Source organism: Bubalus kerabau, chromosome 2, assembly GCF_029407905.1.
Source record: "Bubalus kerabau isolate K-KA32 ecotype Philippines breed swamp buffalo chromosome 2, PCC_UOA_SB_1v2, whole genome shotgun sequence".
NCBI classification, from domain to species: Eukaryota; Metazoa; Chordata; class Mammalia; order Artiodactyla; family Bovidae; genus Bubalus; species Bubalus kerabau.
In genome coordinates this window covers 62,728,694-62,737,147 of record NC_073625.1, presented here as the reverse complement: position 1 = coordinate 62,737,147, position 8,454 = coordinate 62,728,694, and the positions used below count along the sequence as shown (strand labels likewise).

The 8,454-nt window shown below is 36.3% G+C and overlaps 1 pseudogene; it reads right to left on the bottom strand.

Moving 5' to 3' along the window:
- Positions 1-3,612: 3,612 nt before the first annotated feature.
- Positions 3,613-8,122, bottom strand: LOC129644428 (mitochondrial import receptor subunit TOM20 homolog; annotated as a pseudogene).
- Positions 8,123-8,454: the final 332 nt, after the last annotated feature.

Sequence of the window (8,454 nt, the reverse complement as noted above, 5' to 3'; positions counted from 1 at the left end):
ATATACACAGAAGACTTTCAAAAACTTTTTATAGATATATTACCCTAAGAAGGGGCAGTATAGTTCCCCTCATGTTACGTGTAGGCTATGCATAATGACTTCTTTTTGAAGAGTATATCATAAAAGTGTGTGTGGAAGATGAATCTTCATAGTGAAAATCTGAAAAACACAACATCAGCCAGATTCTTAAGTTTAAATTCAGTAGCGTTGTCATGCTGGTAATATATGCCCTTGCCTGGCGTGCTGTGATTCATGGGGTCGCAAGGAGTCAGACACGACTGAGCGACTGATCTGATCTGATCATAAATAAGACTTAACTTCTATAGTTTTCCACCCAAAATATATACAGCGCCAGTCTAATCATGAACATTAGGAGAATCACAGTTGAGAATGTTGCTACAAAATTCCTGACCAATATTCCTTAAAACTGTTTCCATTGTTTCCCCATTTATTTCCCATGAAGTGATGGGACCAGATGCCATGATCTTAGTTTTCTGAATGGTGAATTTTAAGCCAGCTTTTCCACTCTCCTTATTTCACTTTCACTTTCAGCCATAAGGGTGGTGTCATTTGTGTTATCTGAGGTTATTGATATTCCTCCCGCCAATCTTGATTCCAGCTTGTGCTTCTTCCAGCCCAGCTTTTCTCATGTTGTACTCTGCATATAAGTTAAATAAGTAGGGTGACAATATACAGCCTTGACGTACTCCTTTTCCTATTTGGAACCAGTTTGTTTTTTCACATCCGGTTCTATCTGTTGCTTCTTGACCTGCTTACAGATTTCTCAGGAGGCAGGTAAGGTGATCTGGTATTCCCATCCCTTGGAGAATTCTCCAGTTTGTTGTGATGTACACAGTCAAAGGCTTTGGCGTAATCAATAAAGCAGTCCCAGTATAATAAAGAATAGAATAAAATATTTTGTAAAATTTTCAAAGACAAAATTGAAAATAATTTTTTAATAACTTATAGGATACATAATAAAATATTAAGAGGAATTTTAGCATTTAAAAAGTTTGGATAAGAAGAAGAATTGAGTAACTGATGATTGTAAGTGAAAATAAGGTAAGAAAAAAACTTGGGTGTCACAGAATCCGAGTGAGAAAGTATGACATTTTGCTGGGTAACGTCATCAACATCCTTATCATACTTTTAGGCACCTGAAAAAAGTTAATTTCCATCGTGAATGCTTTATTTAAAGAGGATCTTGGTCTTCTTCTTTCTTGTTTTTTTCTTAACTTAATACATGTTTTTAACAGAAAATCTGGAGCCCTCAGTTGTAAATTGCTATTTCTGGCTCATGAGCTCACACACACACACACACAGTATATATGTATAGAATGACATGATTTATTCTCTTTGAAGAACTACTGCTCCTACTAATCTTCAGTATCAATTCAGAAAGACTATTTGGATCCAAGAAAATGTATTGATTCTAAGAAATCTCACGTATTCCCTTGAAGGCCTTTAATATCATAGTTCCATTTCTACCTTGGATTTCATATCCTTTTGAGCAAGAATTAACCTAATAAATAAAGAATTTTTAAACTTGAATTCCATTTGTTCTCAGAACTTTGTTCATAACTTTTATTTTGGGTCAGATAGTGGGCTCTGATATTTTGGGATATTTAAGTTTTCGTTATAAAAGATCTATATGACTGTTTACTTTTTAGACATTAACATCGAATAACTATTTTTATATCTTCCAAATCTTTATATCATTTGTTTGTATTTTGACGAAAGTAATCAGAACATAATCGTTTAAAGAGGTATATTTTTGGTTACAAAGAGCTTAATAGTATGTCTATTTTTCATATGTTCACCTTCTTAAAAATGCTTTTATGTCTTTCAAATGATTTTGATAACATGTCCCTAAATCATTCTAGGAATAACAGTTTTTGACAATTCACTAAATTGTGTCTTACACATCTTGAACCAGCAGCTTACCCAAACAATCTCTGATCCTTAAAGCCAAGTTGTTTGCTTCCTATGCTCTGAGAGAGGCCAAATAAATGGATAAAAAACTTTGGATGTTTCTAGGGTACATTTCTTTAACTCCACTTTTCACTCTCCTTTATTTTCTACTTACTTGAAGAGGTTTCCTTTTCCTGGACTTAGTTTTAAGGCTTTACCTCTCTGATCTCTATTTTATTTGATTTCAGTCCTTAAGAACACTCCCTTCATTCCCCACCCCCACCCCCCAGAAAATGTTGCTAAGGGTTTTATTTCTAACAAGAGGAAAATAATAAAATTAAAATAGACCAGTTGGAACCAAGTTTCCTGTTGAGAATGCTCTCATCATTTTAAACCTTAGCAACTCTGCAGAGTTTTAGTTTTGATCACCATGCATTCTGCTAGCCAAGTATTTACCACGTACCACAATGTATCAGGGATTACAAAAAAGCACCACCTCAATTTTTTGTTTCATCAAGAAAAGACTATATCATCCCATAACACAAGTAGACACATACCCACAGACACACACACACACACACACACCAACACAGACATTTTCTGAAGTAAAGGAAGAAGGAGCCATAAAACTTAAAGTACAGTTACCCATCAGCATCTGCAGAGGAATCCATGACTCACAGCAATTACCAAAATCCATGGCAGCTGTTTAAGTCTCATATTTGGTTCTTCATGTCCTTGGTCCCACATCTGTGAGTTCAGTGAACATCAGATCTTCTAGTAGTTACTTGTTGAAAAAAGAATGTCTGTATAAGTGGACCCACTCAGTTTAAACTCATGTTGTTCAAGGGTCAGCTGTAATGTGTATCTTCTAAGTGATATTGCTGGCCAGAAGTTCTATGTGTCTGTGGAAATAACTGGTAAACAATCTAAAAAGAATAGAAAATAGTTTTATTTGAATCAAACTGAGGACCATAGCCAGACACAGATGCAAGAAGCACTTAATTTTTGTTCCACCAGAGTACAAAACGGGGGCTTAAAAGGCAGATCAGCAAAATTACATAAGTTGTTTGACAAGAATTCTAATTAGAGCTGGCAAGAAGTAAGGGTGCTTGTTAAGCAGGTATTGGTTAGAGTCCAAAAGGGTTGCATAGTTACAAAGGGAAGATCTTGAGACCATACGACTGCAACTGGCACCTGATAATAGATATTGTTGGCAAAGTAGATCCAACCAGTCCATTCTAAAGGAGATCAGCCCTGGGATTTCTTTGGAAGGAATGATGCTAAAGCTGAAACTCCAGTACTTTGGCCACCTCATGGGAAGAGTTGACTCATTGGAAAAGACTCTGATGCTGGGAGGGATTGGGGGCAGGAGGAGAAGGGGATGACAGAGGATGAGATGGCTGGATGGCATCACTGACTCGATGGACGTGAGTCTGAGTGAACTCCGGGAGTTGGTGATGGACAGGGAGGCCTGGCGTGCTGTGATTCGTGGGGTCACAAAGAGTCGGACACCACTGAGCGACTGAACTGAACTGAACTAAGTAGATATTGTTCTGAGAACAGCTGGTAGTGTCTTGACTCTCATACAGTTCAGAAAATCCATGTTCTTAGTAATAGACAAACATGTATTAAAACACATCCACAAGGGCTACCCAGGTCCATTTTGAATACCTGAAGCATGTTACTCCATTTTGATTTTTTTTTTTTTTTAAGTACCAAGGATCTTTATTCTTAGGTCTGATATTTAATCTGTGGCTGCAGATAATATGTCACTATTTAGAGAATAAAAGGTCCCATTATCTTCATTCAAGTCTTCAGCCACAAAGTTACACCTTATTCTCATACAAGATAAGGGTTAGTAGGGGATTAAGGAGGTACACTGAGGATAAAAGCAAAGGGAACAAACACTTTTACAAGCATATCGTCCCAGTTACCGTGAAGGTTACGTTTCAGGTTAATTTACAAAAGTAGTGACAGAACCATGATTTCAGTGAAAATCAACATGTTATACCTTTTAAAAAACCAGAAATACTAAGTCAGGCAAGCATGCGAAATTCAGAGTATAAAAAAACGCAAGGGCTGGCTGCCCAAACAGGTATTTCCCTCAGAAAGAGGGATTTGAAAATGCTTCACAGAACCAAAGGAATTAGAAGCTGAATTAGCACACCCATTTCCTCAGTTTATATATGAGGCAAGTGGGCAGACATTAACTGGTAAAGCTTACTCAGCCAGATTAAGAATGTATAGACATCCAATTCCTGGTGCTATCCGCAACTACATGTATCTAAAATACAAGGAGGTAAATATCCAGAATACATCAAACCCACTGATTTAAAGAAAACATTTCAAGGGAGGGGGTGAAGTTGTTATTATAGCATAGCAGCACATTACACATATTTAAGAGATTAAATGGAAAGAAATAATCTCTTAATGCTCAGTTTTGATCAACACAAGTTTCCAGCCAACTTTCTGATGTACAGCAAAACAAGTATATTCTTCAGTTTTCTTCTACATTTTTGGGGGCCTATCTTTCAAAACTGAGCACCGGGTATTTTTAATGTAAGTAATGGGATGTTACATGTACATTCTAATCACACATTTTAAGAATAAACAAATTGCGTATTTCAGTAATTCATAGTGTATTTATAAAATGAAAAGCTCTCTATCAAAATACACTTTTCACTGGGAAAAATAAATAAAACAGACAAATGGATCTACACAAAGTAAAAATTAACTTTGGTAGACTTCACTGTGGAGGACAGTCCATAACAAGCTTATCTGCCCTTACTCCCCCAGAGCCCATCATCTTCTGAGTTAAGATTTTAAAAATATGTTTTAATTGAGATCATTATGTTGACATTTGTTTCTCATTCCACATCATCTTCAGCCAAGCTTTGAGCACTTACAATTCTCTAATTGTTGGGAGCTTAGTCGGAAGCATCTGGAACACTGGTGGCGGAAGGGTTTGTTGCAACCCTTGCAGCACCTGCTGTGGCTGTCCACACACAGCAATCGCATTTGTCAGATGGTCCACACCCTTCTCATACTCACCTTGAGCTAGTAATTCTTCACCAAGCTGTATTTCTTCTAGAAAGAATTTCTGAACGGCTTTAAGGTCAGGTAACTTGGAAAGCCCAGCTGTCTCCTTGGCAAGCTTCTGTTTCTTTCTTCGTTCTCGCAGCCTGTTCTTGAAGTTGGGGTCACTCCGTCTCTTGCGGTCGAAGTAAATGCAGTAACCAATGAAAAGGGCCCTGCACACGCCGGCGGCGATGGCGCTGTTGCGCCCACCATCTTCTCTCCACCGAGGAGCCGGGTCGGCTGCGGAGGGGCCCGCAAAGAAGCCTTTGACCGCGAATCCTCGGATCCGAGTGCGCGGCTCAGTCCAGATGCCCGCCGCCCGCCCCCATTTTGATTTTTAAATGTATTTGTTTCTTTAATGATTTAAGTTGATGTACAATGCATGGTTAATAGTCTACAAACGGGTTGTTTTAATTAACCTAAAGTTCAAATAAAATCATGTGTAAGTCAGAATGACTTCCCCCTACCTCGATATGTGACACTATCTTCCATCATATGCTACACAGAAATATACTCTAAGATATCCAGATATAGCTCAGGGAGCTCTTGTTTCAGTATTTTCCTACAATGTCTTGAGAACCTTTGGTCCGTATTAGAAAATCTTTCTGTTAAAGTTAGTGATTCTAGTGATGCTAGCTGGTTGGTGGAAATTTGCTAAGACTTTCTTTCAGAGCATTTTATTGATTTACCTCAACATTAACGGTCAAGAATCATCTAGAAAGAATTTGCTTGTGCAATCTTAATTCTAGAAATATAGAAACTTCTTTATGAAACTTATAAGAAAGCAGAGTAAAATGATACTACATAGTTCTTACAATCCACTAAGCTTATCTTACTGAATGTAACTACTTACAAACCAGGATTTCAAAAATTATTCTCCTTATGGTTAATGATACTTCATCCCCTACATTCATCATGTAAATCAAGGAGATAATTTTCCTGGGGTGGAAGACATCACCAAATTGCTCTTTATATTAACTATAGTAATAAAAGTTGAAATAAATTTTAGTAAAACACTGTGGGAAAAATCCCTTCCTAAAGTCAATGCATGCCTCCAATTCCAGATAATTTCAAGAATAAAAAAACACATCATTTACCATAGCCAAGCTAAATTCCAGCTGTAGACAAAATAGCCTGCTTATACAGGTTAATGGATAAAGACCACTAAAATATGCCCTCTTAAGAATAAAAAGATTCTAGTAATGTATTTTTGATCTGTTTCAAAGTAAACTAAATAAAACAAAATTGAATGATAAACATAGATTTTTCCCTTTTCTAGGTCACGTTTGTCAGCTGCACTTCCTAATTTTTATTTCTTGTTAATGTAGTAAGGAACATTGCTTCATCTGTGGATTAGGCAATGTGTGAAAACACCTACAATTAAAATTTTCCTGCATTTCTCTCCTTGAAGCCCCAGTCTTTCATTCTCATAGTCTGACAGTCATTTTATTATTGTCTTGGAACTTTGACAGTGCTTCACACACAAAACATCCTCAATCGTCATTTCCAATGACTATGACCTAGGTCAGTCCAACATCCACACTATTAGTTTTCAAAAAATATGAATACTTAACTTTCAGTCACAAAAGAACAAACTCATTTTCTCTGATTCAGTGATTACTTTAGAATATGCATCACAAGAAGGAGATTTTTTTCTAAAGTATTTCAGGATGATTTCATCAAATATCTTAACCTTTTTAGCCCTCTTGTCATTATCCATTTATAAAGGAGGTAAATTTTAGCAACAACATATACTAATAGTCATAGTTTTAGGCTTTCAGCCAAGAAATTTATGAACATTAATGGGAAAGAGTCATAGACTCTGAGCAAAAAACAATTCAATAAGGACTATTTTTGTCTGATACCATTTCTAATTTATAATAAGGCCAACATGTACATATGCATTTATATACGTGCATATATATTTGCAGATGTACACATAAGTATGTGCTCAGTCACTTCAGTCATGTCCGACTCTTTATGACCCTATGGACTGTATCCTACCAGGCTCCTCTGTCTCTGGAATTTTCCAGGCAAGAATACTAGAGTGCGTTGTGATTTCCTTCTCCAAGGGATCTTCCCGACCCAGGGATCGAACCGTGTTCTGTTGAATTGCAGACGGATTCTTTACCCGCTGCACTGCCTGGGAAGCCCTGAGAGATAGGTATATATATATGCATATAAAGCTGATATATGACCTCAACTGTAAAGACTCTCACCGTGGACTGTGTTTCTAGTAACTGTTATCTTCCATCAAGTAGGATTTGCACTGCTATTTTCACACTGAAATAGAGAAAATGGAAGTAGAATAAGTTTAAAGGCACGTTTGCAGTAATCAAGGCAACAAAATTACTGATTAAAAACAATTGTTTCCTCTTTTATTATCTTTTTCAAAATTTAGTGGATGTTTTAGACTCAATAGATTTATTCACTTTCTCCTTAAGCATATTCTACTGCCGAATGCCAATGCCCTTTTTTTAATTCATACACAAAACAAGAAATATGAACTTATAGGATAAATAATGGTAATATAAAACAAGGAACATTTATTCCCCAAGTCAATATCCTGAGACCTAAAATTTTAGAGTTGCTTACTAAAGTTGTCCTTTCTATGAAGTATGGCTAAACAAAAGCCAACAGAATGTTGAACCCAACACTGACTGCCAAATTTATTTTGGACAAACACAGGATTGAGCAGTCAGTTTCCTTACTCCTTTAAAAAATGTCAGAAAAAAATATTAAGACAATCCTAACTAAAACTCATATATTCAAGTGCATATACTTTGGCCACCTGATGCAAAGCGCCTACTCATTGGAAAAGACCCCGATTCTCAGAAAGACTGAAGGCAAAAAGAGAGGAGGGAGGCAGAGAATTAGATGGTTAGATAGCATCACCAACTCAATGGATGTGAATCTGAGCAAAATCTGGGAGATAGTGGAGGACAGAGGAGGCTGAAATGCTCCAGTCCATGGGGTCACAAAGAGTCAGACATGACTTAGTTACTGAACAACAACAAAGTATTTTTATATTTTAATTTTCATATAATGTTTTGAAGTTTAATATCTGATTGAAAAATCATCAATTTTAACTCTTTTTTAATAAAGCAAACTCACCCATGTAACTATCACCCATGTTAGAAAACAATATTATCAGCAACCCAGAAACACTCACAAACTCCTTGTCAATCACTATAGCCCCTGAAAAGTATTTACTAACCTGTCATAAAATTTCAGGTTCATTTTAATTATTTTTAAACTGTATAGAAGAATTAAAGTAGCTTTACATTTGTTTCTTGCTTCTTTCACTAAAGATTAAATTTTCAAATCCATTTGTTGCTAATCATGTAACTCATTTTTATTAATAAATATGGATTTTTATGAATTAATATGCAAATTTGCCACAATCCACTTAGTGGTGTTTCCCATTAGTGATACCCCATTAGTGATGGTTGTTTAATATCTTTC